This window comes from Delphinus delphis, chromosome X (assembly GCF_949987515.2).
Source record: "Delphinus delphis chromosome X, mDelDel1.2, whole genome shotgun sequence".
In the NCBI taxonomy this organism is placed as follows: domain Eukaryota; kingdom Metazoa; phylum Chordata; class Mammalia; order Artiodactyla; family Delphinidae; genus Delphinus; species Delphinus delphis.
Genome location: NC_082704.1, coordinates 11,700,225 through 11,723,093, shown reverse-complemented (window position 1 = coordinate 11,723,093; position 22,869 = coordinate 11,700,225).

The window sequence follows — 22,869 nt, the reverse complement described above, 5'->3', positions numbered from 1 at the left end:
TTAACAACTGGCTCACAAAACTGCTGGAAATTTAACAAATGGCTCCAGCACACTGTTGCCCCAGGTTATCTCATTTGCTATCCGCAGCTGATCTCATGATCTCATGATCTTATGGGTAGGTTGGTGTCCTCAACCCCATTTAACAGAAAAGAAAACAGGCCCAGAGGATTTAATGCAAGGATTCTCAAACTTTACTGTGCATACGAATCACCTGGGGATCTTGTTAAGGGGGGAACCTGTGATTCTGCATTTTTAACAAGCTCCCAAGTGACAGGTTTCCACATTTAATTAAAGGTGTAGTCAACTTTCTGGAAAATAAGGGGAGGAGGCTAAATGATGGTCTCTCACAACTGAAAAGTCACACTCTGCCCCACACCTCCAAGCCATACCCTTTGATGCCTCAATCATTTCCACTCCTGCAATGTTTAGGGGTCCTACTGGGCCAGCAGCCACTTGCAAAGGACTGTAGGACACAACATAGTCTGCCATTTCAGGCAGAAGTGGAGCTGGTTTTCTCTCCAGTACTCACAGGTTAGTAACAGAACTGATTGCTTGAGGGCTGTAGGAAGGCCTTTTGCAATACCCAGTCCTAATCATATAAAGCAAGCCCTCTCTCTCCTTGAGTTGGGTCACATTATGTGACTTTGGGGGTACTGCACCGCTAGGAATTTTCTCAAATTCCACATTTTCACTCCTCTCTGGATCTTAGAGGAAAACCTGTTGCTGCATATTGTACAGGAGCCCAGAGTTGATGCTATTTTCTACTCACCTGACAGTTATAAACTTAGGGGTCAAACCCAGCAACCCATAAAACAGTTACCAATGAGCTAATATGGGTCCTGTTTTCACTCAAATTTATCACCTAATAATGAAGATTTACATGGACTGGAGAGATGACTGAGTGGAGAAAAACTCAAGCTAAAACTCAAACTCAAGGATGGTTCTGGATTCTGAGGACAGATGACAGTGTTCCTGACCTCAGAGCCAGTCAGGCAATGCATACTCATGGAACAGTTACGGTATGAGCCATTGTAGGGTACCAAGTCCAATTGTGCAGTAAGATTTAGATTATGTTTGTTGTACAGAATGCTGAAATGTGTAAAGGCAGGGCTACCGTCTAGACTGCCAGAGCACAATTTCCAAAGGAATGTCCTCCATCCCTGTTTTAAGACTTTTCATTCAATCGGGCAATCAAAAGATTCAGACGTATCCAAGATATTTTCTAGTTAATGGAATGCACGAGCAAAGGATTCTTTTCTTTTCCTTTGGAGATTGTCTCACAATCAAAACCATCTTTCTAGTAAAATGACTTTATTCTGATACTCAGCTCCAATTCTTTTTTTATTTTCTTCTCCTGAGTCTGGATAAAGCAAGCAATTCATGATGATTCATTTATTTGCTGCCAAAATGTATGTTTGTTGTTACAGAGACATAATCTTAACTGTGTCTCCCTCCTTTTCTTTATCACCTTACCAATTCCATTCTGTGTCTGGTACAGGAATACCTTTGTGTTTACAGGGCATGATAGCGCACAGGCACATATATTCCCCTTCCTACCTGTGGAAATTTCTCCTCATCCTCTCAGGCCCAATTTGAAATGCTGTATTCTCTGGGAAGCCTTCCCCAGTTCCCACAGTTAGTTGGAAATTATTATATTTTCCTCAATCTGCAACCTTGTGACTCCCCTTCTCAATGGTAGGTTATATTTCACTCTGCCTTGCATTAGAGGTAATTATCTCAATATCTTTCCCCTTTTCCTACCTCCAGCCCAGCTAGGATGTCAGGTTTTAAGGCTTTTAGGTCCATAATAATTATAATTATTGGTTACTTAACACGTAGTAAGTACCAGCCATTTTACAAGACAGTATTTTAAAACTTCAGAATAACACTGTCAGAGGCATTGCTGTCCCATTTCATTGAGGCTCGGTGAGGTCAGGCAACTGGTCTCAGATCTCCCAGCAACACTTTTAACCTGACCCAAAGCCCACATTTCTTCCATTCTACTCCCCAGGCATATGCTGTGTTTGAGGGCAGAGACTAAGGCTTCTAGCCGGAGTAAGTTTCAGTGAGTTGTCGAATGAATATATACATGAAGAAGTATATGTTACTCTGCTCATGGTAGCAATAATGCTAGAAAAAGGGCCTGCCTCCAGGCTAATAACCCTTCTCTTGTGGCATCCCAGGTGGGTCACTCAGGTCTTCTTTCCCTCAATCCTTGTGTCCTGTGCTGGGTCCCCAGTTGTCTGTTCCTTTCCTGTCAGTCACCTAGCTAAACTTATAAATGAGCACACTCTGATGCTATTCTGTTAATAGATGCTAGTAAGATTTAAAAAAATGTACTCATTCAACATTTACATAAAAATATTTAATGTTTAGTGCCAGGCACATAAGAGGGACCTTATTGAATAGCCATTGAATAAATGCACTAGAGGTGGAACAGAACTATTTGTGGATATAAATGAAGGGGACACAGACATAGTTAGGTTAGAGCTATTTTCTAGCAGGCACATCTAGGTACCAAGGACCGTGCTAAATCGGGAACACCAAGATGACTAAGACAGGCAAGGTCTCTGCCCTCATGGAGCTTACTCTCTAGTAGGTGACACATTTGCATTTTATACTAAGGTCTATTTGAATCAGTGGTCTGATCTAAAGGACTAGGTTCGAAAAGATATTCTAGGGCAGGGGTAGGAGAGATTAAAATTACCATGTAGGAGTTCTTACTGTTGTACTTCATTATGAAGAAGATTCTAGGCTTGAAGTGTCCATAGGGGCTTCCCCTTCCTTCTCCTCTTAGTTCAGTTATTCTCCACTGGAGAAGGAAGTGGAGACATACCTCCTTAGCGGGTTGTAGCATCATTTGCAGTGAGTGCTTTTATCAATAAACAGTTGTATAACCACCAAATAAAAATATTTTCACCATAAAAAGCATCTGGGGCTTCCCTGGTGGCGCAGTGGTTGAGAATCTGCCTGCCAATGCAGGGGACACGGGTTCGAGCCCTGGTCTGGGAAGATCCCACATACCGTGGAGCAACTAGCCCCGTGAGCCATAATTACTGAGCCTGCACGTCTGGAGCCTGTGCTCTGCAACAAGAGAGGCCACGATAGTGAGAGGCCCGTGCACCGCGATGAGGAGTGGCCCCCACTTGCCGCAACTGGAGAAAGCCTCGCACAGAAATGAAGAGCCAACACAGCCATAAATAAATAAATAAATTAAAAAAAAAAAAAAGCATCTGATAATACCAGTGTTACCTTCAGACTTTGTCTCAAACCCATTCTCCAGAAGTAATAACAAAGTTTCTTCTGTCTCTATCCAAACATTTTTATCTTTATTTACAAATCGTATGTACATATACACATACATAGTAATATTTTTTTTAATATAAAAGCAACTGTTTTCTATATATTCTTAAGTAAATAGCTTTTGATTTAACAATATATCTTGGATGTCATTCCATGTTGCTACATATAGATCAACATTCTTCTTCCTTAAAAAAAAAATTAACCTTTTCCTTTTAAACTGCTGTGTAGTATTCTATTGTGTGGATGTACCACAGTTTATCTTACCATTTCTATACTGATAGGTGTTTATTTAGGTTGTTTACAATTTCTTTAGTCTTATTAACAATGTCACAGTGAACGTCCTGGGCAATGTGCCTTCTGCACATGTGTATCAGTACTTCCCCAGGGTAACTATGCAGAAGTGGAATCGTTGGGTCATGGGGTATGCACGTCTAAAGTATTGCCATATTTCCCTCCAAAGTGGCTGAATCAATTGACATTATCACCAATAGTGTATGGATGCCCTTTTCCTATATCCTTGTCCAATGGATATTATAAATTTTAATTGTTCCCAATTTGATGAATATAAAGATTAGTTTCTCATTCTATTTAAAAACATTCTGGGGACTTCCCTCGCAGTCCAGTGGCTAAGACTCTGAGCTTCCACTGCAGGGGGTGCAGGTTTGATCCCTGGTCAGGTAACTAAGATCCTGCATGCCACAAAGTGTGGCCAAAAAAAAAAATTCTGATTGTTAGTGAGTTTTTACATCTTTCTTTTTTTAAATTTATTTTTATTTTATTTATTATTTTTGGCTGCGTCGGATCTTAGTTGTGGCACGCAGGCTCTTCGTTGCAGCACATGGGGTTCTCTCTAGTTGTGGCGTGCGGGTTTTCTCTTCTCTAGTTGTGGCATGCAGGCTCCACGGTGCATGGGCTCTGTCTTTGTGGCTCATGGGTTCCAGAGCACACGGGCGCTTTCTTGTTGAAGCACGTGGGCTTAGTTGCCCCGCGGCATGTAGATCTTAGTTCCCTGACCAGGGGTGGAACTGTCGTCCCCTGCATTGGAAGGCGGATTCTTTACCACTGGGCCACCAGGGAAGTCCCTACATCTTTTCTTTTTTTAAAAATATAGATTTATTTTATGTATTTATTTGTTTGATTTTTGGCTGCGTTGGGTCCTCGTTGCTGCGTTCAGGCTTTCTCTGGTTGCGGCGAGCGGGGGCTACTCTTCGTTGCGGTGTGCGGGCTTCTCATTGCGGTGGCTTCTCTTGTTGCGGAACACAAGCTCTAGGTGTGTGGGCTTCAGTAGTTGTGGCACACGGGCTCAGTAGTTGTGGCTCGCGGGCTCTAGAGCGCAGGCTCAGTAGTTGTGGCGCACAGGCTTAGTTGCTCCGCGGCATGTGGGATCTTCCTGGACCAGGGCTTGAACCTGTGTCCCCTGCATTGGCAGGCGGATTCTTAACCACTGCACAACCAGGGTAGCCCCCCACGTCTTTTCTTATGTTTATTGGCCATTTGGGTTTCCTTTTCTGTGAATTGCTTGTTCATATCACTTATTTATTTTTTTGTTCCTCATTGGAACTCTTTGTATACTCCAGATAGCAATTATTTGTTATACAGTATATGTTGAAATTATTTTTGATGGTCTGTTACTTTTTAACTTTGCTTACTGTGTCTTTTTATGTACAGAACTTTTAACATTTTATGCAATCAACTTTGCTTATTTTGTGTTTTATGACTTAGGAATTTTTGTCTGGCTTTAGAAGGGCTTTCCCACCTCAAGAATATGAAAACATCTTCCTATATCTTCATATAATATTTATATTTTTTAACCTTTATATTTAGTTCTTTAAAACATCTGGAATTTATTTTTGCATATGGTATGAGATAGGGATCTATTTTATTTTCTGAAATGAATAGCCAATTGTCTTTATATCATTTCCTGAAAAGCCCATTTCTACCCACTGATTTTAAGTACTACCTTCACTATGTACTAATATTTTCATATATACACAGGTCTGTTTTCTCCCTCCATTCTGTTTCATCAAACTACCCATTGCCACAACCATTGAATGGAGTATTCTCATGGATACTGTTGATCCTTTAATACTTACTTCATTCTTTCAAAGAAAATTCTTAATTCTAGTCAGAAAAAAACTTTTAAACTAGGTAGTATACTAATAAAAATATTTTGTTTGAGAAAACTGTATCCGCATGCAATGACCTGAGTTACTTTATCCAATAAGAAATTAATCATTATAACAAAAGACAATAAAAGAGATAAGATGACATACTGGTTCATGTAACCACATTCTGATTTTCCCCACAAATATGAAGGGATATGCTGAGCACATTTTTATGTTAGAAGATATTGAACTTTATGCTTGATAGATTGACCTAAAGGACTCATGACTGTCCTATTTTACTCACATCTTGAAAGTAAATCTCACCCCAGACATTAACTTCGATAGAGGTCCTTTTAGAGACAGAGTTAAGAAAAAAATAAATCTGCAGAACGCTACGTAGTATAAATGGGGGAAAATAATATTCAGAGCACCAGTTTTTTGTAAGCACAGAAAAAATATAGAAACATTTATAGTAATGATGGAAATTGATTCTCCAAAGTGATTATCTATCTATTAAGCAGGAAAGTTACATTTTGTCTCAAATGTTTGTGGCTTTCGTATAGGAATATGTTAGTTTTGCTTTTGCTTAGGAGACCAATACATTATGTGGATATTCCTCATGGAAGATGATGAACCTTATCTTGGGAAAAATAATGGTGGTGGTGTAGCTTTCAGTGGTGGCCTTTTGGTTTTTGATGCACAGTGGGTGACTTAGTGTCATATTTTTTTAAGTATAGGAGCATTTAGAGTCAAACAATCGTGGTTCTAGTTCCAGTTCTGCTGTTTACTTGCTGTGTGACTTTGGGTAAGTCATGTATCTCTTTGAGTCTCCGTTTTTTTATCTGTTCAATGGTGGATCAAACCACTAGTCTGCCTATTTCACCTCAGTGAATCAAATTATTATGAAAATCAAATGAGGAAATGAACAGAAAAAAGCTTTAATCACTGTAAAGATGAAATAAAAAAGAGATTATTATTAAAGGGCACCTGAAGAATATGCTCTGATGGTCTTCAAACACTACAAAGCGTCAGGAAAGGGGCCAAATGGAGACGGGAAAATAGAGAGAAAAATGGGAAGAAATCGAAGAGGAAGAAGGTCTGTAAGCAGAAAGCACAAGCTCTGAGGAGTATCTTAACCTCTTGCCCCTCCCCCCTTGTAACAAACCTAACAAAAGGGAGCCTCTAAGTGGTGCATAATATTTTAGTGTAGTAGTTAAGAGCTTTTAAAAAGTAGGTCTGATTCTAGTGTACTGGGAGTATCAAGGTATTGAGGGGTGGCGTGAGGAAAGCAAAACTTACTGGGTGTCTACCACAGGGCAAGCTCAGACGCCACATACTTTATACATTGATCTCAACTTGTCCTATAAAGAAACTTGCAAGTCTGGATCTTAACCCCATTTTACAGATGAGGAAATTGATTTGTGAATGTTCTGTGCCCCCTACTGGCTAGTGCAAAGAACTGACCTGTCTCTTCCCCACCAACTCCTTTCTTCTACCTGAGGGGTCTGAATCCCCTACATTTGTCTATCTACTCATCTTTAATTGCTTAATTACACTTCAGGTAATCTCTCCTTCATACATATACACATCTCTATGCTTTTTTACACATCTTCTTTCTTCACCTCTTTCTTCTAAATGTTGTCCTATCACCTCAAGAAAAGTTGTTTGTCCTCAATTTCTTTGAGTCTTGGTTTATTCATCTATAAAATAGGACAACTCACAGGCTAGATTTGAGGCTTAAATTTGATTATATATGTGCAAACATCTTATAATCTATACACCTATGCTCTCTAAATTTAAATGTAAGATATTTGTTACCTTTCTCTAGAGATGTTCATTATTGGAGAAAGATGTTTAGTGGGCTGCCACAGGGTTTTGTCCTGGACCATATTCTATTCAAATATATATCAATAATTGGAAAAATGTCATGAAAGTATGCTTAGTAAATTTATATATGTGATAAATCTGAAAATACTTATAGAAATTTTGACAGATTGGATCAATTGATTGAAATTAGTGAGATTATATTTAATCAAAATAAGTGTAAAGTTTTCATTTAAGTTCAGAGAATTGAAAAAGTACACGTTGGGGGAAAACTGAACCTATTTGGTATTAATGGGAAAACACTGTTTTGGTTGTGTTAGTACTGTAATGCACCCGTTAAAAAACCCAAGAATCATGTAGGCCACATTAATAGAAGTGGATTGTCCTGGTCAGGGGTGGTGATGGTTCCACTAACTCTTCAGAGACAAGCTGAACTAGTGTGTTATGCTAGTTATGGGCGTTAAAGTTTAAAGGACATTCATATTATAGAAACTTGCAAACATACACAAAAGTAGAGAAAATAATATCATGAATGTCCATGTACTCCTCTCATATTAAACAGTTATTAACATTTGCTACTGCTTCATCCACCGTCCTTTAGCTGTCTTTTTTTTTCTTTTTTTGGCCACATGGCATGTGTGACCAGAGATTGAACTCATGCCTCTGCAGTGGAAGCCCAGAGTTTTAACCACTGGACCACCACGGAAGTCCCCCTCCTTTAGTTGTCTTGCTGAGTATTTTAAAGCAAATCCCAGACTTCCTGTCATTTCACTCCTAAATACATCAGTATGCATCTGTAAGAAAACATAGGCGTTTTCTTATATAACCGCATGGCATTATCACATCTGCCAAATTAACAGTAATTCCTTATTATCATCTAATATCCAGTCCATGTTTAAATTTCTTAGGTTGCCTTGGAGACAACTGGTTTTTTCAAAATAGCATCCTATCAAGGTTCACTACATTTGTTAGTAATGCCTCTCAAATCTCTTTGAAACTAGAGCAGTCTCCCCTTCATTACTTCCTGTCGTTGTCTTCTTTTAAAACCAATCAGTTGTCCCATCTTATATTATGGATTTTCTGATTGCTTTTCTGCGGTGCCATTTACCTTGTTCCTCTATCCCCCAGATTTTCTGTTCCCTTGGCACTAGCTCTAAAGGTGTGATTAGACTCAGGATGTAAACATTTTTGACAAGGTTATCTCATGGACCCTTCAGTGTACTTCCTATTGCATCCCATTAGGAGTTACACAATGTCTGGTTTATCCTACTCTTAAGTGATGCTAAAAATTAATCAGTGGGCTCAGGTGGCAACAATCAACATAGTACTTTTCCAAAGGGTCATAAACAAATTGGAGTTTGGGCCAATGAGGCAGACTGATGGTGACAGGATGGAAACGCTGTGGTGTCAGGACTACTGGAAGAAACTGGGACTCGGTGATTGTATTAGTTTTCTACTGCTGCCGTGATAAATTACAATAAATTAAGCACCTTAAAACAACACCCATCTATTATCTCAAGAGTTCTGTAGGTCAGAAGTGTGGGTAGGCTTGATTGGGTTCTTAGACCAAAAATTAAGGTGTTGGCAGGGCTGTGTTCCTTATTAGAGGCTCCCGGGAAGAATCTGCTTCCACGTTCATTCAAGTGTTAGCTGAACTTAGTTCCTTCTGGTTGTAGGGCCCAGTTTCTTTGCTGGCTGCCAACTGGGACCAGTCTTTCATCCTAAATGTTGCCCTATTCCTTCTCACGCTTTCCATGTGGCCTCCCTTCAGCAACGGCTGGTTGAGTTCCTCTCAAGCTTTGAGTCTTTCTGACTTCTCCTGCTGCATCTCTCTTGCCTTCAGTTGGAGAAAGTTCTCTGCTTTTTAAGGGCTCATGTGATTAGATTGGCCTCACCTGGTTAATCCAGGTTCATTTCCTTAATTTTAAGGTCCTTAACTTTACTTTTATCTGCAAAATCACTTTTGCTGTGTGACGTAACCGTTCGCATTTCCAGGGATTAGAGCACTGACATCTTTGGTGGACCATTCTGCCCACCACAGTGAGGTTAGGGGTGGTGGAATTTGCTAACTGGCTTCAAATATTCGCTTCACGGTCATAGTGGGGCCGGCTGGGATGCAGTATAAAGCAAGACTCTCTGAAGACCTCAGCTGTTTGGTAACAGAATGGCCTGACCAGTGGCAGCATGGAAGCAGAGGCTGGCCAGCCCATATATCAGCTATGTGGGAGGCAAGCCCCTGCAGTGGGTCATAAGTCGAAAGTATAAAACAGTGGTTGAGAGCACAGACTCTGGTTAATACTGGTTAAGAGCCAGACTACCTAAGGTTGAAACCTGGGTTTGACCTTGGCAAATTACTTAATGTCTCTGTGCCTCAGTTTTCTGATCTGTAAAGTGGGGATAATAATCCTGTCTTCAAGGGTTGTTCTGAGGTTTGAATGAATAAATACTGAATTGAATGAGTTAATAAAATGTGCAAAATATTTAAAACAGTCCTTGACAAGAATGAGCACTTTATGTGTTAGCTATTATTTTCTGAAAGGAATGAAAATCTGTGAAAGTCACTTGGAATTTCAAATTCCTGTTGACTCGGAAAGTGATGTTTTGCCATAGTTGCTTCCATCATTTTTGTAGTGATACATTTGCAAAATATTTGCTTAACACACAGATTAATAGACTCTTGGTTACAAAAAAATGATTATATATCATCACAAAGTAAAAATTAGATGAGTTTATTTCATATTTCCAAAGAAACAGGAAAAAAATCCAAAGTTCTTTACATGATATTCAAGATCCAGCTTACCAGCCCAGGCTTACCTTACAGTGCAGCCTTTGGTCTGGCTACAAGTTACCTCTGGGCCTTAGCTCATGCTGTGTTCTTTTTTGCCTGGAATGTCTTTTTCTTATATCCTCCACTGGTTCTCTCTCTACACATTCTCCAATACTTGGTTTATTTAAAGAAATTTATTTATTTATCCACTTATTATTTTTTTGGCTGCGTTGGGTCTTAGCTGTGGAACTCGGGATCTTTGTTGCGGCATGCAGGATCTTTTGTTGTGGTGCGCAGGCTCCTCCTTGCGGCACGCAGGCTTCTCTCTAGTTGTGGCACGTGGGCTCCAGAGTGCCTGGGCTCTGTAGCTGCGGCACGTGGGCTTAGTTGCCCCGGGTCATGTGGGATCTTAGTTCCCCAATCAGGGATTGAACCCGCTTCCCCTTCATTGGAAGGCAGATTCTTAACCACTGGACCACCAGGGAAGTCCCTCCAATACCTCGTTTAAATGATTTCTTTTCCTTGAAGCTTTTTCTCAGTCCCCCAAATCAAAATCCATTTTCTTCTACTTTTCTGCTTGTACTTATAATTTGTTATTCACATGTATGTTTTTCCTGTTAGCCTGTAAACTTATTAAGGGCAGGGCTTCTTTAATTTATCTCTGTGTCTCTGTTCGGTGCAGCTTTGTTATGGAATATACTCATATTTGTTGACTGTGGTCTACTAGAAAGACCACTAGACTTGAAGTCAGAAAAGCTCCATTGTTTTCTTTATCTAATATAAACTTTGCGTCCCAGCTTTGCTGCTAAGTAGCTTGTGTAACCTTAGGCAAGTTATTTAACTTTTCTATGCCTCAATATCTCCATCTTTAAAAAGATCATAATTATACCTATCTTACAGGATATTAGTTTATAACTTATGTGGAAGTGCTTAATATTGCTTAGTATGATGTATGGCACATAGAGACATATGGTTTCTCCTCTCTAAGGTATGTACCATTAAACTCTGAACTGTAATTTAATGATGGTCAAACACAGAATTACAACACTAAACTCAGAATCATTGTCCTGATTATGAGATCTCTTATGAGGTTTAACATGTTTTTCCCCCACAAAGAAATCCTTTACTTTCAAAATAAAGATTCCATTCATTATCTTTGGAAGTCTGTTTATTCAGTATTTTCTAAAGGCTAATGATGGGTAAATTTAGATAGGTAGATAGATATATAAAATTATAGATAGAAATATATGGAAGTATTTCTCCAGAAATTGTAGGTTTGTAACTTTGGCTATATAAAAATATGAAGTTTCTGCTTGATAAAAATACCATGGGGCTTCCCTGATGGCGCAGTGGTTGAGAGCCCGCCTGCTGATGCAGGGGACACGGGTTCGTGCCCCGGTCCGGGAAGATCCCACATGCCACGGAGCGGCTGGGCCCGTGAGCCATGGCCGCTGAGCCTGCGCGTCCGGAGCCTGTGCTCCGCAACGGGAGGGACTGCAGCGGTGAGAGGCCCGCGTACTGCAAAAAAAAAAAAAAAATCCAATAAATGGGGAAAATATTAGCAATGCATACAACAGAGGGCTAACATCATAAATACACAGAGTGTTCCTAGAAATCAATATGTAAGTAAAATAACTCCATAGAAGACTCTAAAGCATATGAACAGTCATAGGAAAAACAAATATAAATTGATAATAAAGATAGAAAAGATGCTCAATCTCATGTATAATTAAAGACATTCAAAGAAAATAATATTGAGATAGTATTTATTTTCCTCATCAGATTGTCAAATATTAAGTTGGATAAAGGCCAGTATTAACCATGGTGTAGGGAAATGGACATCTCATACATTTTTGGTAAGAGAGTAAGCTGGGCACTCTTTTTATAGGATAATCTGGCAGGATCTGTGACAGATTAAAAGGACAGGTACTCTTTGACTCAGAAGTTCCACTTTTAATAATTTTCTTAAAGATGACTGCACATATGATATACTCATTGCATCATTTATAATAGCAAAAAATTTAATAAACTGGAAATAGCCTAAATATCCATCAAAAAGCAGCTGTTTAAATAAATTATGGTGCATCTATGTAATGGAATACTTAATAGCCATTAAAATGAATAATCTATATTTGTTGATATGGAGAAATGTCTAATAAATATTAAGTACAGAATCTTAGGAGTAGAATGTAATTTATTTATGTAAAAGAACATACATATATCTATATACCTGTATATATCTAGTTTATTTCTTGAAGAACACACAAGAAACTCATCCCCCACCCTGTTGCACCCCTCTGCTTTTATAGTACTAGCAGATTTCTGGCTGCTCCTGAAGGAGTCCACCCTGACTTTCAAGAGGCTCAGACATAGTGCTACATAATAAAAGGCCCACTCTAGCTGGGTGTTATGTTGTGGTCTGTTCTTGAAGTTAAAAACAAAGATAATTTTTCACTTGAAGTGATGAGGAAAGACTTATAAGGTCACCTAATCAGGAAGCCGCTTGGCTTTGGGGGCAACAGTGAACCTATTTTCGTCTAGTGTGAGGGGAAGCGAGGGGCAGGGAGAAGAAATCTCGAAGTCAGAAAAGTGCTGGGAAATACTCAGCAGCACTTCTGGTGTAGAATAATGCCTTGTGCAATTCAGGCCTGCCTACCAGCTTGACTCCTTTCCTGCTAAAAGTTGTAAACTCAGAAAATCCATTGAGGGCTTTCCCCCCGATTCCATGAGAATTCATCTGCACATTTTTTTTTTTTTTTTTTGTGGTACGCGGGTCTCTCACTGTTGTGGCCTCTCCCGTTGCGGAGCACAGGCTCCGGACGCGCAGGCTCAGCGGCCATGGCTCACGGGCCCAGCCGCTCCGCGGCATGTGGGTTCTTCCCGGACGGGAGTACGAACCCGTGTCCCCTGCATCGGCAGGCAGACTCGCAACCACTGTGCCACCAGGGAAGCCCATCTGCACATTTTTAATGAAAGTCATGGAATTTCAAGTTATAAGGGACCTGAGAGGCCATGAGGAACAGTGGTTTTCATGATAAAATCTTATAACACAGAGATATTCATGTGACAAGATGGGATGAATATTACCCACTTATTAAATTAGATGAAAAGTTAGATGAAGGAATTCTGTCACTCACTAGGTAGCTGGAGTTCATTTTATTCCTTAGGGAAGCTATTCCTCTTGATTCTATAGAAAGGGAGGGTCTGTCTCTTTCCAGTCTTTCCTGGCCCTTCCCTTATACAAAGGGCAGTAGTACAAGAATATTTCCCAATATATTTAAAAATTATTTTGTCTACTTCTGTGATTTCAGAGAGTTGTTTTGGGATAAGCATGCATGAAGGAATCAAAGTGGCCATGAGAGTGGGCAAAAGAAAATGTAGGTTTCATTTCTTCCTCCAGTCCTGTAGTCATCTGACTATGACTGTTAGTTGATGTCTCCATCAAATTTTAGAAGTCTGCAATATCTGCCATGTATATTAGACAAATACCCAGGACCTCAAGTGAACTAATGAGCAGCTGCCCTGCAACAGAGCCCACCATGAGAACTTGTAGCATTGCATTATGTATTTCAACAGGGCAAATTATTTAAAGAGACCAAACAAAACTGCTGTTAAAGCAAGGAAAATTATTAAGATTAGGACTAACTGGGGAAAAAAATTCAAGTCTTTCTGCTCTTTTCATTCTGTTTTCTTGTCCTAGATGCTTCCTTCCCCCTTGGCATGAGGCAGGTAAAAGATGTTTGCGGAGTTAAACAAAATCATCAGGATCTTGACATTTAGAATGATAAGAATAAGCCCTTCAATCAGTGATACTAATGCCATAAGTACCCAGCCACTCTGTCATTAAATGAAGATAATTTTCTGCTACAGGGAGTCAGGATGCTGGCCATACATTATTTAAGCAGGAAAGACAAAGGGTCCTCATTTTATGTCAAGTCATCTTTTCTGTAATCTGCCCTCTGCCCCAGGTTACTCCAAACATGGGCAGTTGCTCTTGTCAAGTTCTGAGCTCTCTCCAAGTTTTACCTGAAAGGCATTTCTATATAACAACAAGAATGGAAAGAGTAATACCACTTACCAATAGGAACAGCTTCCATGTGCTGTGTGACAAGGGGTATATTAGAAGTTTCTGTGGTACCTCCTTTATTCCTCATATCGACCCTGGAAGACTAGCTTATTTATTCCCGTTTTACACTTAGGAAAACTGAGATACAGAGAGGGAAAATATCTTAACTGAGGTCACTCAGCTAGTAAGTTGGAATCCATATTCAGGTCTATGCTGAATCTAGATGTGCTCTTCTAATAATACAGGTTATACTACTCCACAATCTCCACTGTCTACGTGTGTGTGTGTGTGTGTGTGTGTGTGTGTGTGTGTGTGTGTATGTATGTGTATGTGTATGGTAGGAAAATGGAAAGGAAATAGTAACTAAGCACGGGCTTAGTTACTCCGCGGCATGTGGGATCTTCCCAGACCAGGGCTCGAACCCATGTCCCCTGCATTAGCAGGCGGATTCTTAACCACTGCACCATCAGGGAAGCCCTGCACCAATTTATATTCCCACCAACAGTGTAGGAAGGTTCCCTTTTCTCCACAACCTCCCCAACATTTGTTATCTGTGTTCTTTTTCGTGATAGCCATTCTGACAGGTGTGAGGTGATATCTCATTGTGGTTTTTTTTTTTTTTTTGCGGTACTCAGGCCTCTCCCTGCTGTGGCCTCTCCCGTTGCGGAGCACGGGCTCTGGACGCGCAGGCTCAGCGGCCATGGCTCACGGGCCCAGCCGCTCCGCGGCATGTGGGATCTTCCCGGACCGGGGCACGAACCCGTGTCCCCTGCATTGGCAGGCAGACTCTCCACCACTGCGCCACCAGGGAAGCCCAGAAATAGTTTTATTGGGCTTAATAAAGATACCCAATGAGCCAGAAACTAAAGAGGCACCATATGTAACATGCAAAATGAATATTGGGTGCCCTAAATCTCCCCCCAGAAGAGATGATAGCTGGCTGTCTTGCCTGCTGCCCACCTGTTAGAAATAACCCTCCAAGAAGGGCTCTTTCGTTAAAGATGCTTTTCTTTAAAAAATTTTATTGGAGTACAGTTGCTTTACAATGTTGTGTTAGTTTCAGGTGTACAGCATAGTGATTTAGTTATACATATACATATATTCATTCTTTTTAGATTCTTTTCCCATATAGGTCACTACAGAATATTGAGTAGAGTGCCCTGTGCTATACAATAGGACCTTGTTGGTTATCTATTTTATATATAGTAGTGTGTGTCTGTTAATCCCAAGCTCCTAATTTATCCCCCCACCCTGTGTTTCCCCTTTGATAACCATAACTTTGTTTTCGAAATCTGTGAGTCTTGTTTCTGTTTTGTAAATAAGTTCATTTATATCATTTAAAAAAATTAGATTCCACATATGAGTGATATGATATTTGTCTTTCTCTGTCTCACTTACTTTACTTAGTATGATAACCTCTAGGTCCATCCATGTTGCTGCAAATGGCATTACTTCATTGTTTTTTATGGCTGAGTAATATTCCACTGTGTATATATGTACCACATCTTCTTTATCCATTCCTCTGTTGATGGACATTTAGGTTGCTTCCATGTCTCAGCTATTGTAAAAGGTGCTGCAATGACGTTGGGGTGCATGTACCTTTTGGAATTCTGGTTTTCTCCTGTTACATGCCCAGGATTGAGATTGCTGGGTCATATGGTAGTTCTATTGTTAGTTTTTTTAAGGAACCTCCATACTGTTTTCCATAGTGGCTGCACTAATTTACATGCCCACCAGCACTGTAGGAGGGTTCCCTTTTCTCCACACCCTCTCCGTCATTTATTGTTTGTAGACTTTTTGATGGTGGCCATTCTGACCGATGTGACGTGATACCTCATTGTAGTTTTGATTTGCATTCCTCTGATAATTAGTCATGTTGAGTATCTTTTCATGTGCTTTTGAACATCTGTATGTCTTCTTTGGAGAATCGTTAAAGATTCTTGAGCCCTAGATAGTGAACCTTGAACCTTCTTCCTCACCGTGCTTCTACTTGTGCCGACTTTGGTCTCACTAGCCACTTTCACTGGCCATTCCCCAGATAGGCCTCCTACTCCTTCCCATGTGAGTATCACTACTCTTTTCCATTTTCCCAAATCTCTACCCTCATCTGTTTCTCCCTAGATTGTGGTTTCAGTGACTGCCATCTCTTATATTTTTCTATGTAGAAAATAACTCTTTGAGGTGCAAAAGCAGGTTCTTCTGGAGCATTCCACCTGATCAAATGCAATCTCCTTGTCAAAGGAAGCCCATAGAAGTCAGCTTTGGGTGTGTTTGCAAAATTGCCCTTTGATAATTTGGAGACCCAAGGTCTGAAAGCTTGAGTTTCTATAGGGAGCTCTGTGGGACCAAAATAGTCCTGGGAATGGTTTTTAAAACTTTATTAAGATAAAAATTTATAAAGAAATGCTCAAAAGATCTTACTTCTCATTATAGATTTTTTAAAGAGATGTACTTACAGGCCATTCAGTATGGGCAAAGAAAAAGTAGGGAGAAAGAAAATGTTCCATCTAATTAGCTGCCATAGGCAGAATTTTAAGATAGCCCCCAAGATTTCTCTTCCCTGGTATATATGCCCTGTAATCTCTCCTTGGGTGTGGGTGGGATTTGTGAATGTGAAATGCTTTCGCTCTTGTAGTCAGGTCATGTTCTGTGGCAAAAGTGAAGGAATTGTGCATATGTAATTAAGGTGTCAACTCATTTTACTTTGAATTAATCAAAAGGGAGGATATTTGGGGTGGGCCTGACCTAATCAGGGGCACCCTTTAAAGGATGTCCAGGCCTTCCCTGAAGGGAGAGGTTTGGAGCCAGAGAACTGCTTACCTCCTGGCTTTGAGGAAGTAAACTGTTGTGTTGTGATGATCATATAGCAGGGAATAGCAGACAGCCTCTAGGAGTAGAGGGCCTCAGTTCTTCATCTACAAGGAGTGGAATTCTCCAATAATCAGTGAGCTTGGAAGAGAACCTCAGGCCTCAGATAAGACCACAGCTTCAGCCTGTGCCTTGCTATAGCCTAGTGAGACCCTGAGTACAGAACCCAACTAGACCATGCCTAGAGCCCTGGCCCATGAAAACTGTGAGATAATACATGGATGTTTTTTTAAGCCACTAAGTTTGCAGCAGTAGAAAATACAGTAACTTTGCATTTTCTCTCATTCTTTTCAGGATTATGTACCCACCATGGTAAGGAGCATTCTGTATGTGCAAGTAGACAGAACAACACAGTCCACAGCATTATTCAGACGTGCTGGGGCAATGGTATTCACTTTAAGGAGTAGTTTTGTAGCTATAGAGTAAAATCAATGAAATGTCAAAACCAGTGACCTTGCTGAAGTGATATCTGGAGGAAATTGGTAATGCCTGGCCTACAACTTCTTTGCTTTAAATCAGGGACTTATAATGTCTCAGGACTATACTACTCCTATACTCCATTTTACTCACCAGCTTCCTATTCAGTTTAATAACCAATTTACAAACATGATTTTGACTTTCAAGTATTCATTACTGTTTGATGTTGTGGCTGTCCCCTCACAAAATCACCATTTTCCCCCCTTAATCTTGGCCTCATCTCTACCTTGTTTCTATCTGTCCCAAAGATGGGCATTTTCCTTTCAGGTGTGTATATATATCTGTTTTTTCAAATTTAATCTTGTGCCTGGGGCATCTTGTCACATCCTCTCCTGGAGTAGTAATACTTACCCTTCTGCAGAGGAATTGTGGAGGAAGTATTTGTATATGCCATACTCCAATAAAATGTTTTAGACTTTCAGGCTTAGTTTTGCAGTTATTCACTCTGAACAAAATTAGTGAACTTCCATTTTCTCAAATCTCCATCTTTCTCGATTTCTCCCTAGATCGTGGTTTTTGTGACTGCCAGCTCATATATTTTTCGATGTAGAAAAGAACTCAGGTCCTTCTGAATAAGTCCATCTGGCCAATTCAGTCTCCTTGCCAAAGAAAGCCCACAGTAGTAAACTCTGGGTGTGTTTGCAACATTGTCCTTTGATTTGTGCTCCAAAGACAGAAGGTAATCCTATTCTAATGTGATGAGGCTTTAGAAAGTAAGCTGCCATAGAAAAGTTGTGCTGTTTTTATATGTTTCTGGTTAATGTAGTTCTTTTAAAAACTTTTTTATTTTAAAAATTTAGGGGACCCAGGGAACTATATTCAATATCCTGTGATAAACCATAATGGAAAAAAATATGAAAAAGAATATAGATAATATGTATAACTGAATCACTTTTCTGTACAGTAGAAATTAACACAACATTGTAAATCAACTGTACAATAAAATAAATTTTAAAAATAAATTAAAAAAATAAAAATAAAATAAATTTTAAAAAAACTTAGGGGAAAAACTCAAGCACAGCCAAGATCAATGGTTGTTCAAGGGGAATCTTTCTTTTTTAAGCTTTAAGACTAGTAAGGAAATGTAAGTGTCAGAACACAGTCACTGTGTTGCTAAGGAGTACAGAAAAAAATAAGACATCTATGCACTGAAAGGGAGATTGTCATCCAGAAATACAATGAGATTCATCCCATTAATGGAAACATGTAATTAACAAGCTGCTGGATGTCAGTCTGTGGCAAAAACCATGGCTTGGGCTCTTGCTTCCTATAGAGTGGCAGTCTTGTCACTGCCTTCTGGCCCCCAGTGGGGGTAGTACAGATACAAGTACAAAGAGGAAATCAGCCTCCCACCCTCATAGAATCTTTGATGCTTGAAACTCCAGTCCAAGTTATATGAATAAGTAGACATGATTGACATTCTCCTACTGGACTGTAATCTTTTTCAATTTCAGTAAATAAGTTTTTGTTAGCCCTATTAACTAAAACAATAATCACAAACGAGGGAGGGTAGGAGTCGAGATGACAGAATAGGAGGACGCAGAATTCATCTCTCCTCACAAGTGCATCAAGAATACATCTACAGGGACTTCCCTGGTGATGCAGTGGTTAAGAATCGACCTGCCAATGCAGGGGACACAGGTTCGAGCCCTGGTCTGTGAAGATCCCACATGCTGTGGAGCAACTAAGACCATGTACCACAGCTACTGAGCCTGCGCTTTAGAGTCCATGAGCTACAACTACTGAGTCCGCGAGCCACAACTACTGAAGCCCGCGTGCTCTAGGGCCCATGTGCCACAACTACTGAGCCGACATGCTGCAACTACTGAAGCCCGTGTGCCTAGAGCCCGTGCTCCGCAACAAGAGAAGCCACCGAAGTGAGAAGCCCATGCACCGCAACGAAGAGTAGCCCCCACTCACTGCAACTAGAGAGAAAAGCCTGCACACAGCAACAAAGACCCAATGCAGCCAAATAAATAAATAAATAAATAAGGAATACATCTACAAATGGAACAGTTCTCATAGAGCACCTGTTGAACATTAGCGGAAGACTTTGGACACCTAAAAGGATAAGAAAAATCCCCTCACAACTGGGTAGGACAAAAGAAAAGAAGAAAAAAAGAAAAGAGGAATCAAAAAAGGGACAAGTAAACCTGGTGGTGAGGAGTTGAAGCTGAAGGTGAGCAGAGGTCCGTGCACTCAGAAAAACTCCCTCACGGTGGGGAAATCAGCTGGGACAGTAAAGGACCTTCGGGGGATCAAAGGAGAATGCAGCAGATGGTCTGTGGAAGGCAGGACAAAGTAAGAACTGCACACATGGTCTACACCGCTGCTCTGCGCATTCCAGCAAGTCGTGAGTCGCCTGTTGCGAAGGGGGGCTGGGTGCTGGAAAGTGAAGTTTGGAGCATGGACCCAGGGAGGGAACAGCTGTTGTTTGTGAAAAGACAGCCTGAAGGGACAGGAGTAAGGAGCTCCACAATTGGAAAAGTCTGCAGAAAAAGCCTGGGACACCATAGTAGCAAGGTACCATTGCTGCGTGGCACAAAAGGGGTGGAGCCGCCATATGACCCCTTTCCCCACCCGCCAGCTTTGGTGGGCACTGGGAGGGGCTCCCATCTGAGAGGGCCTGCCTGCCCCTGGGCTGGAGTCTCCTCTGCCCGTGGGCTTCAGGGACCTGAGCACCGCCCATCCCAGAGCCTCCTTGGGAATCAGCCCTGGGTGCCCCTGCCTGGGATGAGAGTCTGCCAGTGCTAGTGGGGGCTGAGTGCTAAAGCGTGGGGTTGGGAGAATGGATCCAGGGAGAGGACCACTGTAGGCTGCGTGGATACAGCAGAGGGGACAGGAGTGAGGGGATGCGTAGCCGGGAATGCCCCTAGAGGAAGTGTGGTCTGCCTGGAAAGTGAGTTGCCATTGTTGACGGGCAAGTGGGGGGGGGGGCAGCGCTGACCCCACCCCCCCACACCAGCCCCTGCCTCCGTGGGCACTGGGAGGGACTCCTACCAGAGCGAGCACGCCACAGTCTGTTGCAACTGCCTGTTGGTTCCACTGCTGCAGGCAACTCACAAAAACCCCAACTGTGGCTGCCATACCCCTCCCCAGCTTGAGTGAGTAAGTGTGCCCCAAGCAGCCGCTGTTACCACTCCCTCTTGCCTGGGCAAGGGACAGACGCCTGAGGGTGGTGCACATGCAAAGGTGGGGTCAAAACCAAAGCTGAGCTCCAGAGGGGTTGCGACTAAGGAAGAGGAACGGAAATCTTTCCACGCAGCTGCACAAGCCACAGATTAAATCCCCAAGATTGGCTTGGTAAATCCTGTGTCTGTGGAATACCTGAATAGACAGTGAATGTTCCAACCATTGAGACTGGTCTAGCTTCGCAGCAGTGGACTTTGGGGGCAAGCACACACAGGAGCCGGGCCAGGTCAGAGTCTGAGCTGGCCTCACAGTACCCACAGCAGGTCCAGAACCTACCTAGAGGTATTGGAAGGCCACCTGGGGAGGCGGGGATTGGCTCTGGCTCAATGTAGGAGCAAGGATACTGACAGAGGAGGCCCCAGGAAAATATTCTTATCACTATTATTCTTTTTTTGGTTTGTTTTGTTCTGTTCAGTTGTTGCTTTTATTATTTTTTATCTTTTATTTTTATTAAAAATTTTTTTAATATGTATATATTTTCTTTTTCTTTTTTTAAAAATTTATTTCTTGGCTGTGTTGGGTCTTCGTTGCTGCACACAAGCTTTCTCTAACTGTGGCGAGTGGGGTCTACTCTTTGTTGCAGTGCACGGGCTTCGCATTGTAGTGGCTTCTCTCTTGTTGCGGAGCACAGGCTCTAGGCACGTGGGCTCAGTAGTTACGGTTCGTGAGCTCTAGAGCACAGGCTCAGTAGTTGTGGGGCACGGACTTAGTTGCTCTGCAGCATGTGGGATCTTCCCGGACCAGGGATTGAACTCGTGTCCCCTGCATTGGCAGCCGGATTCTTAACCACTGCGCCACCAGGGCAGTCTCTTATTTTTCTATTTTTACTTTACTTTTTTGTTGTTCTGTGTTTTTTTCTTGTTTTTGTTCTTTGTTTTCTATTTTATTTATTTCTTCGATTGTTTTTATGTGTATATTTTACGTTTTCTTCACTTGTTTGTTTGCTGTTTTTGTTTTATTTTTCATTTTTGTTAGTTTAGTCCTTACTGACTGTTCTCATTTATGAATTCTTCTGTTTGTTCTCTTGTTTCTGTTTTTTCTCTTTCCTCTGTATATGTGTGTTGTGTTGTTGTTGCTGCTGTTTGTTTGCTGTTGTTTTTGCTATTTGCCTTGGGTTTTGTTTGTCTGTTTGCTTTCTTTCCTTTTCTTTCTTTTTTCTCCCTCTGGCTTCAGTGTAGGGCTTGTGGGTTCTTGGTTCCATAGCAAGGGGTCAGACCTGGGCCTCTGGGGTGGGAGCACCAAGTTCAGGATGCTGGACCACCAGAGAGTTCCTGGGCCTAGGGAATATTAATTGGTGTGTGTGCTCCCATGGGTATCCATATCAACACAAAGACCCAGCCCCACACAGCTGCCTTCAGGCTACAGTGCTGGACACCTCATGCCAAACAACCAGCAAGAGAGGAACACAGCCCCACCCATCAGTGGACAGGCTACCTAAAATTGTACTAACCTCACAGACAACCCAAAACACACAGACTGACAGGACCCTGCCCTTCAGAGGGAAAAGACTCAGCTCCAACCACCAGAGCACAGGCACCAGTCCCTCCCACCAGGAGGCCTACACAAGCCCCTGGACCAGTCTCATTCACCAGGGGGCAGGCAACAGAAGCAAAAGGAGCTATGATCCTGCAGCCTGCAGGAGAGGAGATCATAAACATAGTAGGCTAGACAAAATGAGATGACAGAGAAATATGTTGCAGATGAAGGAGCAAGGTAAAATCCCACAAGACCGAATAAATGAAGAGGAAATAGTCTACCTGAAAAAGAATTCAGAGTAATGATAGTAAAGATGATCCAAAATCTCGGAAATAGAATGGAGAAAATACAAGAAACGTTTACCAAGGACCTAGAAGAACTAAAGAGCAAACAAACAATGATGAAAAATGCAATAAATAAAATTAAAAATTGTCTAGAAGGAAACAATAGAAAAATAACTGAGGCAGAAGAACGGATAAGTGACCTGGAAGATAAAACAGTGGAAATAACTACTGCAGAGCAGAATAAAGAAAAAAGAATGAAAAGAATTGAGAACAGTCTCAGAGACCTCTGGGACAACATTAAATGCACCAACATTCGAATTATAGGGGTCCCAGAAGAAGAAGAGAAAGGGAAAGGGCCTGAGAGAATATTTGAAGAGATTGTAGTTGAAAATTTCCCTATAGAAAGGAAATAGTCAGTCAAGTCCAGGAAGTGCAGAGAGTCCCACACAGGATAAACCCAAGGAGAAACACACTGAGACACATATTAATAAAATGAGCAAAAATTAA